Genomic DNA, 26848 nt, shown 5'->3' with positions numbered 1-26848 from the left:
AATAATCACAGTGGTTGTCGAGGGTGCAACACATGGTTAGCAGATGTTAATGCGAGTGTAGCGAAATGCTTGTGCTTCTAGTTACGACCATGCAGTAATATCTCACAAGTAATCTAACAATTTCACAACAACTACCTTATACACACAAGTGTAAAGGAATGAATAAGAATATGTACATAAAGATATATGAATGAACGATGGCCGAACGGCATAGGCAAGATGCAGTAGATGGTATAGAGTACAGTATGAGATGAGTAATGAGATGAGATGAGTAATGTAGGGTATGTAAACATTATATAAAGCGGCATTGTTTAAAGTGACTAGTGATACATTTATTACATCCAATTTTGAATTATTAAAGTGGCTAGAGATTTGAGTCAGTATGTTGGCAGCAGCCACTCAATGTTAGTGATGGCTGTTTAACAGTCTGATGTCCTTGAGATAGAAGCTGTTTTTCAGTCTCTCGGTCCCTGCTTTGATGCACCTGTACTGACCTCGCCTTCTGGATGATAGCGGGGTAACAGGCAGTGGCTCGGGTGGTTGTTGTCCTTGATGATCTTTTTGGCCTTCCTGTGACATCGGGTGGTGTAGGTGTCCTGGAGGGCAGGTAGTTTGCCCCCAGTGATGCGTTGTGCAGACCTCACTTCCCTCTGGAGAGCCTTACGGTTGTGGGTGGAGCAGTTGCCGTACCAGGCAGTGATGCAGCCCGACAGGATGCTCCCGATTGTGCATCTGTAAAAGTTTGTGAGTGTCTTTGGTGACAAGCCGAATTTCTTCAGCCTCCTGAGGTTGAAGAGGCGCTGCTGTGCCTTCTTCACCACACTGTCAGTTTGTCCGTGATGTGTACGCCGAGGAACTTAAAACTTTCCACCTTCTCCACTACTGTCCCGTCGATGTGGATAGTGGGCTGCTCCCTCTGCTGTTTCCTGAAGTCCACGATCATCTCCTTTGTTTTGTCTCTAAACAGGTGCACCTTGTGCTGGGGAGAATAAAAGGCCATACTAAAATGTTCAGTTTTGTCATACAACCCAATGCCACAGATATCTAAAATGTTGAGGGAGCATGCAATTGGCAGGCTGACTGCAGGAATGTCCACCAGAGCTGTTGCCAGAGAATTTAATATTAATTTCTGTACCAACGTTGTTTTAGATAATTTGACAGTACGTCCAACCAGCCTCACAACCGCAGACCATGTGTATGGCATCGTGTGAGGGCGAGCGGTTTGCTGATGTCAACTTATGAATTGAGTGCCCCATGGTGGCGGTGGGGTTATGGTATGGGCAGGCATAAGCTACAGACAACAAACACAATTGCACAGAGATACTGTAAGGAGATTCTGAGGCCCATTGTCGTGCCATTCATCTGCCGCCATCACCTAATGTTTCAGCATGATAATGCACGCCCCCATGTCGCAAGGATCTATATACAATTCCTGGAAGCTGAACATTTCCCAGTTCTTCCATGACCTGCATACTCACCAGACATGTCACCCATTGAGCATGTTTGGGATGCTCTGGATCGATATGTACGAGAGCGTGTTCCAGTTCATACCAATATCCAGCATCTTATCACAGCCATTGAAGAGGAGTGGGACAGCAGACCACAAACAACAGCCTGATCAACTCCATGCGAAGGAGATGTCGCGCTGCATGAGGCAAATGGTGGTAACACCAGAGACAGACTGGTTTTCTTATACACGACCCTACTTTAAAAAAAAAGTATCTGTGACCAACAGATGCATATTTGTATTCCCAGTCCTGTGATATCCATAGATTAGGGCCTAATTTATTTATTTAAATTGACTGATTTCCTAATATGAATTGGCACTAAATAAAATCTTAGAAATTGTTGGATGACCTCTTGACTTTTTTCACATTTTGTTATGTTACAGCCTTATTCGACAATGGATAAATGCAAATACAAATCGCTTCAATCTACACACAGTACCCCATAATGACAAAGCGAAAACAGGTTTTTAGATATTTTTTTTGTCCCCAAAAAATGAAAAAAACATATCTTATTTACATAAGTATTCAGACCCTTTGCTATGAGACTCGAAATTGATCTCAGGTTTATCCTGTTTCCATTGATCATCCTTGAGATGTTTCTACAATCTGGATTGGAGTCCACCTGTGGTAAATTCTATTGACTGGACATGATTTGGAAAGGCACACACCTATATATACAGTTGACAGTGCATTTCAAAGCAAAAACCAAGCCATGAGGTCGACGGAATTGTCCGTAAAGCTCTGAGACAGGATTGTGTCGAGGCACAGATTTGGGGAAGGGTACCAAAAAATGTCTGCAGCATTGAAGGTCCCCAGGAACACAGAGGCCTCCATCATTCTTAAATGGAAGAAGTTTGGACCCACCAAGAATCTTCCTAGAGCTGGCCCCTCGGCCAATTTGAGCAATCGGGGAAGAAGGGTCTTGGACAGGGATGTGACCAAGAACCCGATGGTCACTCTCACAGAGCTCCAGAGTTCCTCTGTGGTGATGGGAGAACCTTCCAGAAGGACAACCATCTCTGCAGCACTCCACCAATCAGGCCTTTATGGTAGAGTGGCCAGACTCCTCATTAAAAGTCACATGACAGCCCGCTTGGAGTTTGCCAAAAGGCACCTAAAGGACTCTCAGACCATAAGAAACAAGATTCTCTGGTCTGATGAAACCTAGATTGAACACTTTGGCCTGAATGCCAAGTGTCATGTCTGGAGGAAACTGGCACCATCCCTACGGTGATGCATGGTGGTGGTATCATCATGCTGTCAGTATGTTTTTCAGTGGCAGGGAATGTAGGATGGAGGCAAAGATGAACGGAGCAAAGTACAGAGATCCTTAATCAAAACCTGCTCCAGAGCACTCAGGACCTCAGACTGGGACTAAGGTTCACCTTCCAACAGGACAATGACCCGAAGCACACAGCCAAGACAACACAGGAGTGGTTTCAGGACAAATCTCTGAATGTCCTTGAGTGGTCTAGCCAGACCCCGGACTTGAACCTGATCGAACATTGCTGGAGAGACCTGAAAATAGCTGTGCAGTGACGCTCCCCATCCAACCTGACAGAGCTTGAGAGGATCTGCAGAGAAGAATTGGAGAAACTCCAAGAAGACTCGAGGCTGTAATCACTGCCAAAGGTGCTTCAATAAAGTACTGAGTAAATGGTCTGAAATCTTATGTAAATGTGATATTTTATTTTTATAAATTTGCTAAAGAATCAAAATGTCTTTTTTTTTGCTTTGTCATTATGGGGTATTGTGTGTAGATTGATGAGGAAAAAACTGTTTAATCAATTTTAGAATAAGGCTGTAACGTAACAAAATGTGTAAGACGTCAAGGGGTCTGAATACTTTCCGAATGCACGGTATGTAATACATTCAGTGTAAAGGCATTATTCCAGGTTTGGGTTTATTGGAGAAAGTTAAGATAAACCAAAGCCCTCCACTACTAAAGTGATAGCCAATGAATTACCATGCAAAAGTATTGTTTGAGAGAATACAGGCCTCCAACATGACAACTAATAAGTGATTGTTTACATGTAAGGCTCCTTGTAAATCCATTTACAGCAGATTACAACAGATTTAACCCTATCTGTGTTGTTTCACAGATTACCAGTGTTGTATTGCAGTTTGACAATACACATGGAGAATGACAAATCATTTTTACGAACAAATGCACTGATAGGCATTGCTCCAGGGACGCTTCTCCATTATGTTTTGGTATAGAATTCCCCTGCATGACAGATGAGCATAACCCTACTTTGTTGGCTCATATCCCCCCTCTGACATAATATGATAATAACAATGATGACACTAGTAGTAATATATGCTGTTTAGCAGACACTTTTATCCAAAGAGTCATGCATGCATCCATTTTTTTTAGGTATGGGTGGTCGCTGGAATTGAACCCGCTATCCTGGCGTTGCATCCGCCATGCTATACCAACTGAGCTACAGAGACATGTTATTGTTCATCCATTATGGGTGATCCTTGCTTATGGCTCAGCCTTTTGAGGTTTTAAACCACACATGAACCCTGGCTACAGCTGTGCTGTTTAATACGTAGCTTACTATGACTCACTAAATACTCATTGTTTGTCAAATAGAACGTCAGCTTTTGTTTATTGTTATTGTGAAACCATTGCAGATGCTGTATGCATATGTTTACAGAAAGTGTGAGTTGTGAATAAAAGCCATTAGTGTCTATATTATCCCAGCAAGGCCTCTAGGACACAGGCTCTTTACATTTGTCTGCTAAGATAAGGAGGCAAAGTAAACTTAAGGTGAGAATTAACAAAGGCACAGGGTCAAGAGGTACCACAGTTGTAAATAACATGACAGGACCAGGCTAGGTGGCGGTGACATAGCCCTCCCCCGCTGTGAGATGTGCTGACAAGACCATGGTGCACACTGGTATGTATATTCACATACGTATCATTGGTTGTGTTTGCTGTTTCTAGCTTCTAACTGCAATATTTTTGAAGTTATCTACCTCTACACACGGTCTCCCTCTCACCTTTTCCCTGGCGGGGTTAATGGAATTTGAAACAGTTGTTCTCAAGTGTAGTAGGAATTATGGGGTATGGTGGGAATGCTTGGGAATGCTGTGACATCACATGGGATTACTCCCTTTTTGGCATCCAGGACCAAATCCACGAAGAGGAGCAGGAATGTTGGTCACTGTGACCACCGTGGTTGGGATCGGGAATTCCATTGGTCGGTGTCTTAGAGCAGGAGGAAGCTTCACTGACTGACCACCGTGGTTGGGATCGGGAATTCCATTGGTCGGTGTCTTAGAGCAGGAGGAAGCTTCACTGACTGACCACCGTGGTTGGGATCGGGAATTCCATTGGTCGGTGTCTTAGAGCAGGAGGAAGCTTCACTGACTGACCACCGTGGTTGGGATCGGGAATTCCATTGGTAGGTGTTTTAGAGTAGGAGGAAGCTACACTGACTGACTGCCCCCGTCTTTCATTCACACTTCTCCTCTGCACCGTCCTCGTCCAGCCTCGAAGGTAACAGCAGGCTTCTATTTTTACTCTCTGGCTCCGTCTTTCTGTCTATTTCGGGTGCTGCCGGGGTTATAAACTTCCCTTCAGGGTTTAAAGCCCTGCACTCAGGACTTTCAATGCCCTTGAAGTCCAGTAGTGTTGTATCTGTAATGTAAAGTGTTAGTTGCCAGTGGGTTAACGCCGCAGAACCTGAACAACAACAGAGGAGGATTAGAAGCAGCTTAATACTGTCCATGCTGTTTACCAGTACTGTAATTTCCGGACTATTAAGCGCACCTGAATATAAGCCGCACCCACTGAATTAAAAAATAAATAATATTTTGAACATAAATAAGCCGCACATGTCTATAAGCCGCAGTTGCCTACCGGTACATTGAAACAAATTAACTTTACACAGGCTTTAACGAAACACGGCTTGTAACAAAAATAAATATGCTTTAACGAAACACGGCTTGTAACAAAAATAAATAGGCTTTAACGAAACACGGCTTGTAACAAAAAATTTAAAATTAGCAGTAAGCTTTAGTTGTCTTTTTGCACTGAGTCAATTCCTCACGCTGCTGTTTCCAACGTCTTATCATCGACTCATTAAGACCAAGCTCCCGTGCAGCAGCTCTATTTCCTTTTCCAACAGCCAGATCAATCGCCTTCAACTTGAAAGCTGCATCATATGCATTTCTCCGTGTCTTTGCCATGATGAGGGTGACAAAATGACTACCGTAATCAGAATGATGGGAAGTTTGAGAGCGCTCGATTTAATCTAAACAGTAAACAAAAAAGTTGTTTGACCTTAACCCGTTCGGCAATTTCATTGGTCTAATGAAAGCTTCATGCCGCCAAAAAACTGAGCACGTCACAGAATGTGTTTTTTTGGATAAAAAAAAAATTGAAAGCTGGAAAAATCCATATATTAGCCGCGCCATTGTTTAAGCCGCGAGGTTCAAAGCCTGGGAAAAAAGTTGCGGCTTATAGTCCCGAATTTACGGTAGTTGTTTTCCTTTTTATAAATGTGGGTGTCAGTTCTTCTTCCAGCTGATCCTCCAGTGGTTCCCTCTCACCGCCTCCACTAGTCAATGTTTACACCATTACAACATTCATACAGAATCCAGACAGCAGCCCCATTGTTCATTTAGGAATACGTTAGAGGACAGAGTTTGCTCATCCTGAACTCCTATTATCACTGCTGACCTGATTATAAATGACAGCATGTTACTGCTGTGGGAGGTTTTCTTTATTATCACTGGTGCCAGCATCTGTGATAGCAGAGCCTATTGGCTGTGTGTATGAGGCTAATGCAACATGATCTACTCTACTCCAGGCAGTCATTGCTAGCAGCTCCATGGACAGCTTCCAGTACATACCTGTCTCTCCCTGTTGCCCTGATTGTCATGGCACCTCAAGGGTTCACTTACAGCCACACCTTCACACTGGCTGACTGTGTCTTATCACTCCAATGGACCACAAGACATGTTGTTGATCCTATGAAACCAAACCACATTCCCTTGCATCTGGCACAGATGAAAACGTTTGGCTATATTGTCTAATTACATTTAGCAGGCCTTCCTGGTCCCTGTTGCAGTGGTAGAGAGGTAATGACTGACAAAGCATTAAAAAACGCTATTACTTTGGCCCTGACCCAGACCTCAGTTTCCCCCCACAGCAGCTATACTTATTGAGAAATACTGTGCTCCACTAAATGTCAGGCACATAGAGACCATCTGTAATACAATGGTTAACCATTGAACAGCGGCCGCTGGAGGCCAGTGGTTATGTGGAAACACTTCCTGGTCTTTCCCTTCTCTCTGGGCTGTAGGTTCGGATTCATAATACACTCATCAAGAGTGTCACTTCTGTCAGGAAAGCAAGTCTCACTGTGTCAGATGCATATTGTGTGTATACAAAAATGTGTGTGTGCGTGTGTGTATGAGAGGCGGAGAGAGAGAGTGTTGAAGCTCTATGTCTCTAGGTCAGTAGATTGAGCTCTTGTGTTCCAAAACCAGTGTTAATCCTCCACTGTGGTCCACATTACCCACAGGAGGGAGGGGTGGGTGGCATGAGTCCCCCCCTACACCTGCTCCCTGACCTCACCCCCTTACCCCCTCACCCCCTTATCTCCTCAGCCCTCCCCCCGCCCACGTCAGGTGGTAGAGGGGTTTGTGATGCCAACAGGGTCACACGTGGGGGAGTGGTTCTGCACACACTGTCCTTAAATCCAGTTGTAATATTGTGTCGGGGAATGATGATGCCACTTTCTCTCTCAAAATAAAACATCACAGTGGTCACCATGTCATTTCATATCTGTGCCAGCCAGACATTAGTACTGCACCCTTACTATCAGCTTCTGACTCCTCTGGATTTGGCAAATCTGTTCTGTTCACTCATCTTCATGTGTTGCTCATTAAAAGCACATTGTAGTTTTTATGACTGTCCATGAATTGCGGTCATTGAAGTGCAGGGTTATAGAATTGCTTTTATAGAATCTTGCTGGCTGGCACTTGAGTCTGCAAGTAGCTTACCTAAGTCCACATGGCCATGTAGTTTTTAAGAGAATATCTATCCGAATTCACTTACTTAAGTGGTCCACCTTTTTTTATGCTGATAAAGTGTTGGAGCTTCCCTCTGGAATATATTGGGGTTAAATAAGAGTTAGCAGCGTTGCTCAATGCGTGAACATCTGGGCCAAACTTCAGAATGATAGATGCTGATAAAGTCTCTTGTTGACACTTTCTGTCGCGTTGTGTAATCTCTTAGGTGTCTGTGCACATGCACACGTGTGTGAGTGAGTGAGTGTGTGTGTGTGTGGTGTGTGTGTTTTTCATTAAGTATGTAAACAGATTCTATGGAGGAACAGGAGACGCAGGCAGAGTCAATCCCCACTGTGCTCGGCATGGAACTTAACTTGTAGCGAAAGGATTATTCTGGGGAGGGAAACTGAAGGTGACAGTGTATCGTCTAAATATAGTCCAGCCTGTCTCTGGGGTTCAGTTTCCTGGTGCCCTGCCCTCTCTCCTTCTCCCACTCCCTATCTTCTTCTCCCACTCCCTCTCTCTTCCATTGACAAGTGAACAGCAGTAAATGCAAAGGGAGTGGAGTGTTTGGAATTCCTGGAGTAGCAATGGTGCTCTCTTTTAGCACACAGGGGAACTGAGCTGCAGTGTGTGTGGTGTTCCCTCCCTGGTGAGGCTTTCACCTGTGGACATCCGCTGGGCTCGGGTTCCTGATTCTGTCAGAGCCCTGTCTTGATTGAAACCGAGGCCCAATGTTGTCTGTCTGTCTGTCTGTCTGTCTGTCTGTCTGTCTGTCTGTCTGTCTGTCTGTCTGTCTGTCTGTCTGTCTGTCTGTCTGTCTGTCTGTCTAGCTCCTCTTTCACGGCCATGCTGTTTGCTGTTGCATCTGTTGCTCCCTCGCCGTGTTGGAAAATACCATCAATCCAGATAATATGAATTACTTTTTCCCTATGGTACCAGACCAGTGGGGCCTGTACACCTTTGTTTTTAATTTTAAAATACGCACTCACACAGTTTCACTCTTTATTCAACTAGAATAACAGAAAAGCAGAACCAGACCATCAATTAAAAGCAAAGCAGAAACAATGTTAGCCTTTGATATTGTGAAGATTACACTGAGCCTCTTACAGAGAAAATACACAGACATGTGAAGGGTAAATGATGGCACATGTTCCAAATGAATGCTATTAAGACTGTACCTCATTGTTTCCTTTCATCAAAATGGTTGCTATGGTTCTCTTCAGTGGATACAGTTTTCTCAGAGCTGAAATCCAAGCAGTCTGCTAGCTAAGTCAGTCTACAGTACCCAGTGATGGCTTGTATGTAGACAGACTTGCTTAGAGAGCAAGTGATTTTATTCTCACCAAAAATACAATACAGAAATTGATAGATAATTTATTGTTTCCAGAAACTACCTTTCTTTCAGCACCAGCTTGTTGGGTTAAACTTAAGCAATGAGACTAAACTGTCTAACAGACCCACAGGGTTTCACCCTTGAAGGTCACTCTTTTCTAGGTGGCATAATTGGCACTTCCTGTGGGATTTGGTGGCTTTTCTCACCAGTGAAAACAGGTGAGGATAAACAGGTCTAGAAATCCTGTATGGCTTTGTCCCGTTGTACACAATGCTCTGTTCTCAGATTGAGATCCAAACCACGGTGTATTCTTACATTTACATTTTAGTCATTTAGAAGACGCTCTTATCCAGAGCGACTTACAGTAGTGAATGCATACATTTCATTTCATGCATTTTTTGTTGTTGTTGTGCTGGCCCCCCTTTGGGAATCGAACCCACAACCCTGGCGTTGCACACACCATTCTGGCGTTGCAAACACCATGCTGTACCAACTGAGCCACAGGGAAGCAAAAGTAAAGAGTATTTTTCCAAGCTTGATTTTGGTCAACTAACTATATTTTCGAGCCAGCCAGGAGTCAAACCTAGAATCTTCTGATCCGTAGTCAGACACGTTATCCATTGCGCCACTGGCCCCGTCTTGGATGTGGCGCTGCCCCTGTGGAAGATAAGATTTAGATGTCAGCGAGAATAATAGTACAGAGGGATTAGTTGTCTAATAATTCCCCCTAAACCTGAGCTGAGGCTGGAAGGCTACTTGAAAACAGAATCCCGGTGCAAGTGAGGCTATTATAACAGGATCATCTCAAAGTGCTCAGGTTTACTGGAATGGTCGGAAAAATAGAGAATGAGGGAGGGACAGACAGACAGGGAGAGTGAGAGAGACAGAGTGAGAGAGCCTGTATGCAGTGACCCAGACAGAGATCAAGTGCAGCTTGACTGAGCCATGACCTTCACAGGCTTCTTTGTCTTGTCATTTGGATACAGGGAGAATGCAGCTCCAGCTCTAATCCAACTCAAATTACCACAATGGCTCATGACAGCAGTCTAGTGCTTCCTTAGATCAAGAGGCCGCCGTCTCACTGTACTGCACACTGGACACTGTACTGAGCACTGGAGCATTGGAGGGGAGATGGCAATGCACTGGGAAAAGTGTGAGGCGGCAATGACTGTAGTGTTGGGGACAATATTCATGACATGGTGATGGTGATACATTTTTATCCTCCAACTGCTCAAGGGAATCTCTCTCTAACTGGTTCATTTCAGGGTGAGAAGAAGATTGTTGCATATCGCTCCTGGCTTTCATGGTAGCTACTTCTGTTGTTTTTACCAGTTAGTAATTGACTAAATCTCAAACTTCTCTCTCTCTCTCTCTCTCTCTCTCTCTCTCTCTCTCTCTCTCTCTCTCTCTCTCTCTCTCTCTCTCTCTCTCTCTCTCTCTCTCTCTCTCTCTCTCTCTCTCTCTCTCAGCAGTATGGGGAGCACGTTAAGGGCCAAAAACATCCTCTGAAAATGTGTCCAGCTGGATTATCCATTTATTAGTTGATGTTTGTCATTATATTTCAGGAGTTATGCCACGTAACATGGGGTATGGACTTACCCCATACCCTATCTGTCGTAAACAAATAGGATGGTACAGCCCTCTTACATACATGTACACAACTCCTTTCTCCCAGAGGTCAGCTACAGTGAGGGAAAAAAGTATTTGATCCCCTGCTGATTTTGTACGTTTGCCCACTGACAAAGAAATGATCAGTCTATAATTTTAATGGTAGGTTTATTTGAACAGTGAGAGACAGAATAACAACCAAAAAAATCCAGAAATACGCATGTCAAAAATTTTATAAATTGATTTGCATTTTAATGAGGGAAATAAGTATTTGACCCCCTCTCAATCAGAAAGATATCTGGCTCCCAGGTGTCTTTTATACAGGTAACGAGCTGAGATTAGGAGCACACTCTTAAAGGGAGTGCTCCTAATCTCAGTTTGTTACCTGTATAAAAGACACCTGTCCACAGAAGCAATCAATCAATCAGATTCCAAACTCTCCACCATGGCAAAGACCAAAGAGCTCTCCAAGGATGTCAGGGACAAGATTGTAGACCTACACAAGGCTGGAATGGGCTACAAGACCATCGCCAAGCAGCTTGGTGAGCAGGTGACAACAGTTGGTGCGATTATTCACAAATGGAAGAAACACAAAAGAACTGTCAATCTCCCTCGGCCTGGGGCTCCATGCAAGATCTCACCTCGTGGAGTTGCAATGATCATGAGAATGGTGAGGAATCAGCCCAGAACTACACGGGAGGATCTTGTCAATGATCTCAAGGCAGCTGGGACCATAGTCACCAAGAAAACAATTGGTAACACACTACGCCGTGAAGGACTGAAATCCTGCAGCACCCGCAAGGTCCCCCTGCTCAAGAAAGCACATATACATGCCCGTCTGAAGTTTGCCAATGAACATCTGAATGATTCAGAGGACAACTGGGTGAAAGTGTTGTGGTCAGATGAGACCAAAATGGAGCTCTTTGGCATCAACTCAACTCACCGTGTTTGGAGGAGGAGGATTGCTGCCAATGACCCCAAGAATACCATCCCCACCGTCAAACATGGAGGTGGAAACATTATGCTTTGGGGGTGTTTTTCTGATAAGGGGACAGGACAACTTCACCGCATCAAAGGGACGATGGACGGGGCCATGTACCGTCAAATCTTGGGTGAGAACCTCCTTCCCTCAGCCAGGGCATTGAAAATGGGTCGTGGATGGGTATTCCAGCATGACAATGACCCAAAACACACGGCCAAAGCAACAAAGAAGTGGCTCAAGAAGAAGCACATTAAGGTCCTGGAGTGGCCTAGCCAGTCTCCAGACCTTAATCCCATAGAAAATATGTGGAGGGAGCTGAAGGTTCGAGTTGCAAAACGTCAGCCTCGAAACCTTAATGACTTGGAGAAGATCTGCAAAGAGGAGTGGGACAAAATCCCTCCTGAGATGTGTGCAAACCTGGTGGCCAACTACAAGAAACATCTGACCTCTGTGATTGCCAGCAAGGGTTTTGCCACCAAGCATAAAGTCATGTTTTGCAGAGGGGTCAAATACTTATTTCCCTCATTAAAATGCAAATCAATTTATATGACATGCGTTTTTCTGGATTTTTTTGTTATTCTGTCTCTCACTGTTCAAATAAACTTCCCATTAAAATTATAGACTGATCATTTCTTTGTCACTGGGCAAACGTACAAAATCAGCAGGGGATCAAATACTTTTTTCCCTCACTGTATGTGGGAGTTCCTCAGAAATGTCATACCAGAGGACCTGAACCTGACTGAGGAGGTCAAGGGTCGCTCTTCCTCTCCTCTTCTGTCGGTGGGAGATTCTGTTACTGTTCTCTCTCTTGTTCTCTCTATCTATCTCTCTCTTTCTCTCTCACCCCCTCTCTCTCTCTGGGCTGAGACTGGGAACACCATACAATGTAGTCACCAAGCTGAGTTATGAGAGTGGGAGACTATAGTTTAGATTTGAACCAAATGGACTCAACTGAGTTTACCTCAGGAACTAAAGTTCAGATTAGTTGGCCATAGTACAGTGTTGCAAACCGACTGCTAAAAGAGAAGACTCCATGTCTCATGTCTAAATGTACATGTCTGTGCATAGGGAGTAAGTAGGGAGTAGGTAGGGATTAGGTAGGTAGAGAGTACATAAGGAGTAGGTAGGGAGTAGGTAGGGAGTAGGTTGGTAGGGAGTAAATAGGGAGTAGGTTGGTAGGGAGTAGGTAGGTAGTGAGTATATAGGGAGTAGGTAGGGAGTAGGTAGGTTGGGAGTAGAAAGGTAGGTAGTACATAGGGAGTAGGTAGGGAGTAGGTAGGTAGGGAGTACATAGGGAGCAGGTAGGGAGTAGGTAGATAGGGAGTAGGTAGGGAGTAGGGTAGGTAGTGAGTATGTAAGGAGTAGGTAGGGAGTACATAGGGAGTAGGTAGGGAGTAGGTTGGGAGTAGGTAGGGAGTAGGTAGGTAGGGAGTACATAGGGAGCAGGTAGGGAGTAGGTAGATAGGGAGTACATCGGGAGTAGCTAGGGAGTAGGTAGGTAGGTAGTAGGTAGGTAGGGAGTACATAGGGAGTAGGTAAGTAGGGAGAAGGTAGGTAGTGAGTATATAGGGAGTAGGTAGGGAGTAGGTAGGTAGGGAGTACATAGGGAGCAGGTAGGGAGTAGGTAGATAGGGAGTACATCGGGAGTAGCTAGGGAGTAGGTAGGTAGGTAGTAGGTAGGTAGGGAGTACATAGGGAGTAGGTAAGTAGGGAGAAGGTAGGTAGTGAGTATATAGGGAGTAGGTAGGGAGTAGGTAGGTAGGGAGTACATAGGGAGCAGGTAGGGAGTAGGTAGATAGGGAGTACATAGGGAGGACCTAGGGAGTAGGTAGGTAGGTAGTATGTAGGTAGGTAGGTAGGGAGTACATAGGGAGAAGGTAGGGAGTAGGTAGGGAGTAGGTAGGTAGGGAGTACATAAGGAGTAGGTAGGGAGTAGGTAGGGGTAGGTAGGTAGGGAGTACATAGGGAGTAGGTAGGTAGGGAGTAGTTAGGGAGTAGGTAGGTAGGGAGTAGATAGGTAGTACAGTAGGTAGGTAGGGAGAATATATGTAGTAGATAGGTAGGGAGTAGGTAGGTAGTAGATAGGTAGGGAGTAGGTAAGGAGTAGGTAGGTAGGAAGGGAGTTGGTAGGTAGTAGTAGATAGGGTGTAGGTAGGGAGTAGGTCGGGAGTAGGTAGAGAGTTGGTAGGTAGGGAGTAGATAGAGAGTAGGTAGGTAGAGAGTAGGTAGGTAGGGAGTACATAGGGAGTAGGGAGAGTGTAGGTAGGTAGTAGGTAGGTAGGGAGTAGGTAGAGAGTAGGTAGGTAAGTAGTAGGTAGGGAGTAGGTAGGTAAGTAGTAGGTAGGGAGTAGGTAGGTAGTAAGTAGGGAGTAGATAGGTAAGTAGTAGGTAGTGAGTAGGTAGAGAGTAGGTAGGAAGTAAGTAGGGAGTAGGTAGGTAAGTAGTAGGTAGGGAGTAGGTAGGTAGGGAGTAGGTAGGTAGTAAGTAGGGAGTAGGTAGGTAAGTAGTAGGTAGGGAGTAGGTAGGTAGGGAGTAGGTAGGTAATAAGTAGGGAGTAGGTAGGTAGTAAGTAGGGAGTAGGTAGGTAAGTAGTAGGTAGGTAGTAGGTAGGTAGGGAGTAGGTAGGTAAGTAGTAGGTAGGGAGTAGGTAGAGAGTAGGTAGGTAAGTAGTAGATAGGGAGTAGGTAGGTAAGTAGTAGGTAGGGAGTAGGTAGATAGTAGGTAGGTAAGTAGTAGGTAGTTAGAAAGGAGGTAGGTAAGTAGTAGGTAGGGAGTAGGTTGGTTGTAAGTAGGGGGTAAGTAGGTAAGTAGTAGGTAGGGAGAAGGTAGACAGTTGGTAGGTAGGGAGTAGATAGGTAGAGAGTAGGTAGGTAAGTAGTAGGTAGAGAGTAGGTTGGCAGTAGGTATGTCTAAGTAGGGTGTAGGTAGGTAAGTAGGGAGTAGGTAGAGGGTAGGTAGGTAAGTAGTAGGTAGGGAGTAAGTAGAGAGTAGATAGGTAACTAGTAGGTAAGGAATAGGTAGAGAGTAGGTAGGTAGTAAGTAGGGAGTAGGTAGGTAAGTAGTAGGTAGGGACTAGGTAGAGAGTAGATAGATAAGTGGTAGGTAGGGAGTCAGTAGGTAGAGAGTTAGGGAGTAGGTAGGTAGAGAGTAGATAGGTAAGTAGTAGATAGGGAGTAGGTAGGTAGAGAGTAGGTAGGTAAGTAGTAGATGGGGAGTAGGTAGGTAGAGAGTAGGTAGGTAAGTAGTAGGTAGGGAGTAGGTATGTAGGTAGGTGGGTGGGTGGGTAGGGTGGGTAGGGTGGGTAGGGTGGGTAGATAGGTAGGGTGGGTGGGTGGGTAGGGGAGTAAGTAGGTAGGTAGGTAGGTAGTAAGTAGGGTGTAGGTAGGTAAATGGTAGGTAGGGAGTAGGTAGGTAAGTAGTGGTTAGGGAGTAGGTAGAGAGTAGGTAGGTAAGTAGTAGGTAAGGAGTAGGTAGGTAGGTAGGTAGGTAGGTAGGTAGGTAGGTAGGTAGGTAGGTAGGTAGGTAGGTAGGTAGGTAGGTAGGTAGGTAGGTAGGTAGGTAGGTAAGTAATTTCCGGACTATAAGCCGCAACTTTTTTCCCACGCTTTGAACCTCGCGGCTTAAACAATGACACGGCTAATATATGGATTTTTCCCACTTTAAATATTTTTGCCCCCAAAAAACACATTCTGTGACGTGCTCAGTTTTTTGGCGGCATGAAGCTTTCATTAGACCAATGAAATTGCCGAACGGGTTAAGGTCAAACAACTTTTTTGTTTACTGTTTAGATTAAATCGAGTGCTCTCAAACTTCCCATCATTCTGATTACGGTAGTCATTTTGTCACCCTCATCATGGCAAAGACACGGAGAAATGCATATGATGCAGCTTTCAAGTTGAAGGCGATTGATCTGGCTGTTGGAAAAGGAAATAGAGCTGCTGCACGGGAGCTTGGTCTTAATGAGTCGATGATAAGACGTTGGAAACAGCAGCGTGAGGTATTGACTCAGTGCAAAAAGACAACTAAAGCTTACTGCTAATTTTTTATTTTTTGTTACAAGCCGTGTTTCGTTAAAGCATATTTATTTTTGTTACAAGCCGTGTTTCGTTAAAGCCTATTTATTTTTGTTACAAGCCGTGTTTTGTTAAAGCCTGTGTAAAGTTAATTTGTTTCAATGTACTGGTAGGCACCTGCGGCTTATAGACATGTGCGGCTTATTTATGTTCAAAATAATACTTTTTTTTTTAATTCAGTGGGTACGGCTTATATTCAGGTGTGCTCAATAGTCTGGAAATTACGGTAGTAGGTAGGGAGTAAGTAGGTAATAAGTAGGGAGTAGGTAGGTAAGTGGTAGGTAGGGAGTAGGTAGGTAAGTAGGAGGTAAGGAGTAGGTAGGTAGGTAGCTGTTAATTGTTACGTGAGGAGTTTGAGACCAGGCCAGGGCAGCTCTTACCCCATCCGGTTTTGTTTTTGTTTGTGGCCCATCTTATCAAGCACCCCTGTGATGGTGCCTCCTCTCCATTGGTGGGGGAGAGAAAAGGGGGACCCCGGGTTGCAATCCCCTTGTTGTTGTTCTGTGTCGCCCACACACTCTTCCCCCTGTGAAGGTCCTGCAGGCCTCTCGAGCCACAGCGGCGTTTGTGTAGGTCTGCCTCCCATTCACAGAACTCCATTCACATTCTGGGAGACCTGGGGGTGGGTGTCAAACTGGCAGCAGGCCTTTTTGTCAATGAATGCCCTGCACACCATCCCACAGGCCTCTCTCTGTGCTGCCTATACATTCTATAGGCCAGGCCCAGGACTGCATTTTGATAAATGGATGGACATGGGGGTGCTTGGTGATGATTTGATGGAAGTAGTGAGTATGTAGTGTGAAGTGAAAAGATAATGTTTTTAAATGCTTTGGCATAGTGCTCCACTTAACCCCAGGAGATTTCACTCATCTGTTAGATCCAGCTCTGGAGTTTTCTCCATTCTCTTACCCCCTCAGGTGCACCCCAAACCTGAGCTCATCAAAGGCTTCCCATTGTTTTACAGTTAGAAACTTGGGGGAGTTTACAATGTTAAGTCTCTGTTCGAGAACTTAACTCGGCTGCTTGTTTCCCCCACTTCCCTCTGAATGGGGGTTAATGAATACTTTATTGCCACTTTACTGTGTGTATCTCAGTGAGCGTATTCCTCCCCCCCCCCCGCCCCCAAGAGATGTCCCGTAGAGTTTCCCAGAGTATCACGACAGCCTCTTTTGCATTTCCTTTCTGTGTGATACAAACGGATCCAGAGTCCGAGAAAAAACACTCACCCATACGCTGAGAGAGATAGAGAGAGAACATCCCTGGTCATTCCCAACTCCTCTGATCTGGTGGATTCACTAAACACAGATGCTTTTTTTTTTTTTTTTTACGAATTCTAAGTGTTGGAGTGTTACCCTGGCTAAATTAAGAAAATTGTGCCGTCTAGTTTGCTTAATATAAGGTATTTGAAATTATTTATACTTTTAACGCTTAAGTATATATTAGCAATTACATTTACTTTTGATACTTAAGTATATTTAAAACCACGTACTTTTAGACTTTTACTCAAGTAACATTTTATTGGGTGACTTTCACTTTTACTTGAGTAATTTTCTATTAAGGTATCTTTACTTTTACTCAAGTATGACAATTGAGTACTTTTTCCACCACTGGAGAGAGAGTGTAAGAATAACACTCTCCCAGTCCCTCTCAGTCAGTGTTGGTTCACAGACTCGCTCTCTCTCTTGATACAGTATGGATAACATTTAATCCACAGTTGTACTTTTACACTTGCCCAGTTTAGACATGTTTATGCTGTATCTTACAGGATATGACTAGAGAGAAATAGTGAGAGAACAGGATGAGAGACAGAGAGTGTAAACGATTGGAGGAGGATAGGGATGGAGTGAATAAGCTGTTTGGGAGCAGAGAATTGGGAGTACTGATTGCATTGGGATTCAACTGTTGCCTTGTCTGTAAGTGTACATAGTGGGGCCATGGCTGCATGCAGTCACTTCCCTGGAGTTGATGTGAAATCAGGCAGGAGTCCATGTGTTTCTCACCATTCAGGTTTTATTTCTGCTGCCTTTAGTGCCAGTATTAACAAACTACTGTCGGTTTACAGATATCATCACCCACTTTGTAATGTTGCTTTTTCTTCTCTGCCCCCATTGAGAAAAATACAGCTTAAGTTAAATGACATTTCACGGCTGTAAGGATGACCTTTGACTATTTTAATCAATGTTATTAACTAAATGCACCTCGTCATTTTCCGTTATGGGGAGGAGGGTGTGTGACCATGCAGAGGAAGGTGCCCGGGTGGACTCTGTCCATGTCTTTTAAATGCAACCCGTCCTCTCAGCAGAAATAAGGCCGAGTTGAGCTAGTGAAGCCCAGTGTTTCCCCTATATATAAATTGTGACTGCCACTGAAAAAAAATAACATTTTATATACGGTACCAGAGGAAAGTTTAGACACACCTACTCATTCAAGGGTTTTTCTTTATTTTCTACATTGTATAATAATAGTGAAGACATCAAAACTATGAAGTAACACATATGGAATCACGTAGTAACCAAAAAGGTGTTAAACAAATCAAAATATATTTTATATTTGAGATTCTTCAAAGTAGCCACCCTTTACCTTGTCACCTTGTCACAACACAACTGATTGGCTCAAATGCATTAAGAATGAAATCATTTCCACAAATTAACTTTTAACAAGGCACACCTGTTAATTGAAATGCATTCCAGGTGACTACCTCATGAAGCAGGATGAGAGAATGCCAAGAGTGTGCAAAGCTCTCATCAAAACAAAGGGTGGCTATTTTGAAGAATCTCAAATATAAAATACACTTTTTTGGTTACTACATGATTCCATGTGTGTTATTTCATAGTGTTGATGTCTTCACTATTATTCTACTAATAATAGTGAACAAAAGTGAAGATTATTCACCCCCCCATACCCAAAAGCCTTTCCCAAAACGTTTTTGTTGGAAATAAAATTGCTATTTAATGCTGTCTCCAGAAGAGGGTTTACCAGAATTAGGGTTTGTATCAGCTCTAGGGAGCAGTAGTGACCTTGAGGAGTCCTGTTGGGTTAATTTGGTGTGACTCTATCTCTCTCTCTCTCTATTTCTCTATTTCTCTCTCTACTCCACTTGGCTCCTGTTGTCTTTACTAATCAGCACTACACATGGATGTGTTGCCATGGTGAGAGCGAGAGAGGTTGTGGATCTGCTGTTCCAACCCCATGCCAGTCCCTATACCAGCCAGGTCTCTCCATGCCAGTCCCTATACCAGCCAGGTCTCTCCATGCCAGTCCCTATACCAGCCAGCTCTCTCCATGCCAGTCCCTATACCAGCCAGGTCTCTCCATGCCAGTCCCTATACCAGCCAGCTCTCTCCATGCCAGTCCCTATACAAGCCAGCTCTCTCCATGCCAGTCCCTATACCAGCCAGGTCTCTCCATGCCAGTCCCTATACCAGCCAGGTCTCTCCATGCCAGTCCCTATACCAGCCAGGTCTCTCCATGCCAGTCCCTATACCAGCCAGCTCTCTCCATGCCAGTCCCTATACCAGCCAGCTCTCTCCATGCCAGTCCCTATACCAGCCAGGTCTCTCCGTGCCAGTCCCTATACCAGCCAGGTCTCTCCATGCCAGTCCCTATACCAGCCAGCTCTCTCCGTGCCAGTCCCTATACCAGCCAGCTCTCTCCATGTCACACGTCCGTTGTCATTGCCAGGAACGCCCAGGTCTGGTTCAGACTAAGAGCTGGAAAAAATAACGGGCCATTATGAAAAGAAAGTCTGGCAGGTTTGCGAAATCTCCCAAACAACTCAGAAATAACTTTATTATGGTTCAACTTGTTATGATTTATGTGGTGTTATTAGAAAAGAGAAAGAGTATCTTGTTGTGGAAGCCAATGGCAGCTGAGACTTCAGCCCAGTGGTTTTAGTGTCATGAAGGCAATAGCAATGGGAAATGTTTTAACATACAGTAATTACATTCAAAAAGCTATGAGAGACATATACAGTAAATCAATAGAGGATCTTAGTAGTGCTCTCTGGGGCTTTCATGACCTCCTTTCAAATATAACTTCGTAAGATGTTTTGCCATTTACTTTAGAGTTGTAGTACAGTGAAATGGTTAATGGTCAACTGAAGGCTTTGTGTTAAAATATGATGGCCTACTTTTTCTCTCTATTTTCTCATTGTCTCCAAAGGTGTATTCTGTCAACCCCTTAGCTTAGTGTTTTTAGGTCCAGAGTGAAACTGAGAGTTGGTTTTGGATCACATGTTGAGTCCTTTCACAGTCGTGCTTCTGGCTCAGTGGAGCTCAGTTATTGTCCGCTGTTCAACAGAACCCCGATTCTCACTCTCAGTAACATGCTTAAGTTACCTGCCAATGGCTGCCATTTGAGATGGAGAGGAGATTCACTTCATCAGATTATTCAGAGAGACAGCTGAAACACATTTTTTAAAAGAGCTGTCATGACCTCTGGACAACCTGTCATTGAGTTTTATACTTTCCTGTATCACACACGATAAGGCTTTCCAGCTGTTTGTGACAGATACTTTCACATTGGATTAAGAACATATTGATCTGCATCAGTCTGACCTTGGTTGATGTGACAACCAGAAGACCCATGGGCACTGTTGGACTGTTTTCCTCTGTGCCCTAGGAGGCTGGCACAAATGTGCACCACAATCCCATTTGATTAACTAAACAACCTTTCATCCATTCAACAAGATTCTAAGTAGAGAAAGTATTTCCTTGTGTTATCAAAATGCCTCTCTGTCTGTGTGCAACCACACATTGTTTGTGGTTTGTGTAATGGGAATCTGCAGGACAGCATATCTGAATCTTATGAATGGAGGTGTAAGGCAGTGGGTCCGCGGAGGTACTGCAGATCTATATATATAAAGAAAACATTTCATTTTTATTTTATGAATATTTCTAACAACAACAGATGAAACATATTTTGGCTAAGGGATCCGTGGAATATGTTTATAGGTGTAATACAATACAATGTCATCATATTAAAGGAACTATATGTAATATTTTTGCAATGTAATGTCCTTAATATATCCACAGTAATAGTGGAATGATAGTGTTTCACAATATTTCTTCCCCAAAAATGTTATTGTGTCACAAAAGGTGCCGTGTTGAATTGACCAAACTGCAGCGGGAATGTGGATACTCATTCTTTTAATGAAATACGTAAAGCATCCACAGAAAAAACAAACAATAAACGATACTCACGACCAAACCGTGTGGCAGGCTAAACAAGCAGTGCTCACAAACAATTACCCACAAACACACCCTACTAATATAGGACTCCCAATCAAAGGCAACTCAACACACCTGCCTTCAATTGGGAGTCCAATCCCAATTAACTCTACATAGAAAACAAACCTAGAACCTATACCCACAACTAACTAACTACACCTAGAAATACATAAACACAGAGCAGTGCCCAAAACCCCCAGAATACATAAATAAAACACCCTACTACCTACACCACCACCCCAAACCATATAAAATAAATACCCTCTGCCACATCCTGACCAAACTCCAACAACAAATAACCCTTAACTGGTCAGGACGTGACAGTACCCCCCCCCCCCCCCCTAAAGGTGCAGACCCCGGAATGCACCTAAAAGAAAAAACAAACCCCCCAAACAAAAAATATCCCCCTAAACAATAAGGGAGGGAAGGGAGGGTGGCTGCCATCAACGACGGCACTGTGCTACACCCTCCCTCCCCAACCCACCTATCCTGGAGGTGGCTCAGGTGCAGGACGTGGACCTCGCTCCACCTTCGGCGTCGCCCACTTCGGTGGCGCCGATAGCTGCGCCGGGCAGACGGGCCACTCGGGCTGGGCCGGAGGACAGGCGGGCCACTCGGGCTGGGCCGGAGGGCAGGCGGGCCACTCGGGCTGGGCTGGGCCGGAGGGCAGGCGGGCCACTCGGGCTGGGCCGGAGGGCAGGCGGGCCACTCGGGCTGGGCCGGAGGGCAGGCGGGCCACTCGGGCTGGGCCGGAGGGCAGTCGGGCCACTCGGGCTGGGCCGGAGGGCAGTCGGGCCACTCGGGCTGGGCCGGAGGGCAGTCGGGCCACTCGGGCAGACCCGGGCAGTCGGGTCACTCGGGCAGACCCGGGCAGTCGGGCCACTCTGGCAGACCCGGGCAGTCGGGCCACTCTGGCTGACGCACTAGATGCCTGATGCGTGGGGCTGGTATTGGATGTGCCAGTCTGGGCACACGCATCTTCGGGCTAGTGCGGGGAGCGGGAACAGGCTGAACAGGACTAGGCTGACTACTGGGAAGCTTGGTCCAGGTTGCTGGTGTTGGTCGTGCCAGACTGGAGGTACTCACTTCCGGGAAAGCACGTGATCGCACCGCCTGCACAACCCGTCCTGGCTGGATGGAACTAGTAGCCCTGCACGAGCGGGGTGATGGTGCAGGGCTGTGCGTGCGTGTAGGCGAGATAGCGTCGTGTTTCGCTGAGGTGCGCACTCTCACCTCCCTACGCATCTCCACATACTCACGGGTAGCTGGCTTATGGCTCTTCCTAGACCTAGCCAAACTACCCATGTGCCCCCCCCTAAAAAAATCTCGGGGGTGCCTCTCCGGCTTCCTCGCCAGCACGTTCATGGCTTCAAAACGCCGCCTCTCAGCCTTCGCTTCCTCGATCTCCTCCCGTGGGCGACGGTATTCCCCAGCCTGATGCCAAGGTCCAGCCCCATCCAAAATCTCCTTCCAAGTCCATCTCTCCCCATAGTCCATATACTTAGCGTGCTCCTCCTCTCTCCGCTGCTTGGTCTTGGTTTGGTGGGTAATTCTGTCACAAGATTCGTAGTGGAGAGAAGACCAAGGCGCAGCGGGAATGTGGATACTCATTCTTTTAATGAAATACGTAAAGCATCCACAGAAAAAACAAACAATAAACGATACTCACGACCAAACCGTGTGGCAGGCTAAACAAGCAGTGCTCACAAACAATTACCCACAAACACACAGACAAACACACCCTACTAATATAGGACTCCCAATCAAAGGCAACTCAACACACCTGCCTTCAATTGGGAGTCCAATCCCAATTAACTCTACATAGAAAACAAACCTAGAACCTATACCCACAACTAACTAACTAAACCTAGAAATACATAAACACAGAGCAGTGCCCAAAACCCCCGGAATACATAAATAAAACACCCTACTACCTACACCACCACCCCAAACCATATAAAATAAATACCCTCTGCCACATCCTGACCAAACTCCAACAACAAATAACCCTTAACTGGTCAGGACGTGACATATTGGGCACACAAAAAATTCTATTCTAATGGTGCAGCCTTCTTATTGGTCAACAAAAGATAGACCATCTCCTGTTGTCAAATTGACATAAATGCACTGTAATTCAAGCTTTAAAACAGTGTTTTGTTTTCTCTCTGCCTTATGGCAAAATGTGTAGAATGTCTGGATTTTGGCTTTAAAGCTGCAGCAACAAAAAGTATCTCTGCCCCATGACAGAATGTTTAGAATTGCAGGAAATTAGCTGGAAAAGTCAAACATTTTGCAAAATGTTTTCCTTCCCAGGGCCCGAGACGGTTCATCCGGCCATGCACTGCCAAAGTCATAGTTAATCTCTTTGTATGCAATTTTTTTCTCACTTCTCACAATAAATCTATTTATTTTTCTCCACACAGCAGTTGTCCCACATCAAATCATAGCTGTGTTGGGCCAGTAACCAAAAGGTTGCTAGATCGAATCTGTCATTCTGCCCCTGAACAAGGCAGTTAACCCACTGTTCCTAGGCTGTCATTGTAAATAAGAATTTGTTCTTAACTGATTTGCCTAGTTAAATAAAGGTTAAATAAACAAAATAAGGGAGTCCCTGATGAATTTGCTATCACAATCACAAAAGGGGTCCCTGACCTCAAAATGTTTGAGAAACCCTGGTGTAAGGTACTCAGTTTCAGAGTAACTTAAACGCAAGTTCTCACTTCATTATTTAGAAGCATGTGAGGAAATAGAAACGGTCTGGAGGTCAATGGTAGTAGACATCGTCTGTATAAGCAGTTTTCACAGGTAATGTATCAATGTCAACACAGTCTGGTTTAGAGTGGATGGATAATCCAGGTTGTTCTCTCTCCATTCTCAGCTTTACAGTAAACCAACACTATCTGCACACTGGATAAAAACAGATAGGTTTGAATGCTGTCAAAGTCGTGTTCTATCACAACTTGAAACTTAATAATGAAATTCCCCACATATATATGTATATTAACTCAATTTCTGAATGACATAAAAGAACATTCCAATAAATCTATTTTTTTTTCTCCACACAGCAGTTGCCCCACGTCAAATCATAGCTGAGACCATGTGGGTTTAGTGCATAAAGCATCAGACAAAATCAATTAAGTACGTTATTTGTACTGCAGTTCAATTCACATCATCCCACAACCCAAATATTTTCCCTTGAGAGCACTTTCTCTGGCATTGATGTAAGCCATAGATCTCCGACTGATATTCTGCATCCTCTCAGAGCATTCTGTGGAAGAGAAACTTGCCTGGGGAATCAGATTAACTTCTATCTCACAAAGAGCTTCCACAAGAGCTCTGTTTTGACTTGTCTTGCTTAATTGCCGTGGCAAACAGTTTTTCTGAAAACATCATGGGTGTGGGATAGGGGCCAGGGAAATCGCTGAAAGGTACATGTCGATCTCGTTCACAGCTGTGCAACGTCTCTAGTGTAGCTACTGTAGAGAAGAAAAGCTGGCAAGCAGAAACAAACAATGGTCCAAGAATCATGTCTGTAGTCCCAGTCCAAATCAGATGATCATATAACTGAGATTGCAGTAAGGGAGAGGCACCTCCTTTATCATGATATACATATGAGGGGTGGTTCTCCCTGGAGCTCCTGGGATATCATCTGCCTGGACCTGATATCATCTGCCTGGCCCTCTGCAGATGGGAGAGGAGTGGACCTTGGTTGGCAGTCGTGGTAAGAGATAAAAAAAATATGATTTATTATGTCATGCTGAGCAAATATTCATTGCAGATGGTATCACCCCCTGACTCTCTTTATTTGACCTTTACACACGGAAATGCTGAGACTGAGACCAACTGAAAATGTATGTGAATAAAGAGCAATTAGGTAGACGTGGCAAATTATAAACAAGAGAGAATTAAACCAAATGAGAAATACCATAACTAGATAACAACTTTGCTGCTGTGGTAATCACACACACTTAAAACATTTTGTTTTCATCTGCTTCTATGACACAGCAGTGCAGCCAAAGACAGAGCCACTGATCCTGGACAGAACACCCGGTAGGCCGGTACCCTCTCACCATTCACTCCAGCCTCTTCCTCCTTTGTCTATTGTTAGCTCTTCATTTATGCTATCTGGTTTGAAAGTCATGGTTCCTTCCACACACCACAGACATTACATTTGTGGAACACCCTTTACATACCACATGTTTTACTGTATCAGATGAAATCTGTTCATGTTAAAAATCCTTTTCACAAAGTCCCTTTACTATATATTTTTTGATAACTCATACTAAGTGAATTGTAACTCATAAAATGACTCTGGGGACCCTCATTGTGAATGATGTGACTATTAGAGACGTGCCTTTCAGTGTATCCATGTTTCCTTGCGTGAATGGGGCCAACAATAAGGTGCTATATTAATTGCTTACACACTGGGATTGGGTTTTGTTCCATTTGGCGCAGTACGGAGAATCCATTAATCTCTTCCCTCAAACCAGGGGTAGTCTCTATCCACAGTTTCATTCCCAGTTGATGGTAAATTGCTGGAGACCTGGAGGGCCACAAAGGAGTGCGAGAAAGACGGAGTTCCATCTATACTGGAGCATGCTGGGCCTTTTACACAGGGCCAGGCATGACAGAGTTCTCAGCTCCAAAGAGCAGTTTGGGTGCATCAAAGCATAACACTGCTGAGGAAATGCTGCAATAACCCCAATTATAGACAGACCAAAAGAACTTAGTCGCTGGTTTCCATGGTGCTTGTTCCTTTACTTCTCTCTTCCACTCTTCCTCCCTCATCCCTTTTTACTTTATATTTTCAGTTTCTCCCTCTGTCTTTATCCATCTGTTTTGTTTCTCCCTGGATACACCAACATTCACTGCGACCAGGTGTGAGGTCTCTCAAATGGGATTTGCAGTGACATTAAGAGAGAGCACCTTCTCATTGAGCTTGTCTTAGGTCATGTTACCTCATCCCAACCAAACCCATGCCTTTCTTGCTATATAGAAATTCACTGAGAAAAGCTGTCTTTCAAACAAGTTGAAATCTACACTTTCGACCCCGCCCACTGCCAAAATTCCTGGTGGGCTACAAGGTCATGGGATAGGATGTCAATCAAACATTATGACTGTCAGTTTTGACTGCAGTTAAAGATTTAGTTCCTTGGGGAGAGTCTGGCTGGTCAGTCAGAGCTGGGGTAGAGACTGGCTGGTCAGTCAGAGCTGGGGGAGAGACTGGCTGGTCAGTCAGAGCTGGGGGAGAGACTGGCTGGTCAGTCAGACCTGGGGGAGAGACTGGCTGGTCAGTCAGAGCTGGGGGAGAGACTGGCTGGTCAGTCAGACCTGGGGGAGAGACTGGCTGGTCAGTCAGAGCTGGGGGAGAGACTGGCTGGTCAGTCAGAGCTGGGGGAGAGACTGGCTGGTCAGTCAGAGCTGGGGGAGAGACTGGCTGGTCAGTCAGAGCTGGGGGAGAGACTGGCTGGTCAGTCAGAGCTGGGTGAGAGACTGGCTGGTCAGTCAGAGCTGAGGGAGAGACTGGCTGGTCAGTCAGAGCTGGGGGAGAGACTGGCTGGTCAGTCAGAGCTGGGGGAGAGACTGGCTGGTCAGTCAGAGCTGGGGGAGAGACTGGCTGGTCACTCAGAGCTGGGGGAGAGGAAGAGTTTTGATTTCACTCTTTTTCTTGAGTTGTCTACCTGTCTGTTACGAGTGTAGATCACATCCCAGACATGGGTAGGAAAACAGCGAGAGACCTCAGCTTTGGTGGATGGGGGTTATAGCTGACAGGAGATGACTGGTTCAGTCATCTCTGTTGGGAGATGGGAGTTTTCTCTGCTCTGCGGGGAGGGAGTTGACTCTCCTTAGACATTCTCAGGCCTCTGGCCTTACCCCTCAGGGCTCATATGGGATTAATGTTAAGGCCTCTGGACGCTAGCTGACTGCAAAGTGCTTAAGAATGCTTTCTTCCCTTCTCTAAGAGTGCACCCCGGGATTTAGAGTTTCTGGAGTGGATGACCAATAGGATTTAGAGTGGCTGGAGTGGTTGACCAATAGGCTAGCTGGTATTTGACAGACCTAATGTGTGTTCCCTGTGGCTC

General features: G+C 45.0%; 1 protein-coding gene and 1 non-coding gene across 5 annotated transcripts in view; one reads left to right on the top strand and one right to left on the bottom strand.

Moving 5' to 3' along the window:
* The window catches only part of LOC106565754 (semaphorin-3F), a 91858-nt gene that overhangs the window by 10314 nt on the left and 54696 nt on the right, over nucleotides 1-26848 (top strand). The window lies entirely within an intron of this gene.
* On the bottom strand, nucleotides 9437-9509 carry trnar-acg (transfer RNA arginine (anticodon ACG)). Its single transcript has one exon. It is a non-coding gene; the product is annotated as a tRNA-Arg (tRNA).

This window comes from Salmo salar, chromosome ssa12 (genome assembly GCF_905237065.1).
Source record: "Salmo salar chromosome ssa12, Ssal_v3.1, whole genome shotgun sequence".
Taxonomy (NCBI): domain Eukaryota; kingdom Metazoa; phylum Chordata; class Actinopteri; order Salmoniformes; family Salmonidae; genus Salmo; species Salmo salar.
Note: the sequence above shows the minus strand (reverse complement) of the source record. Positions and strands in the feature narration are given on the sequence as shown.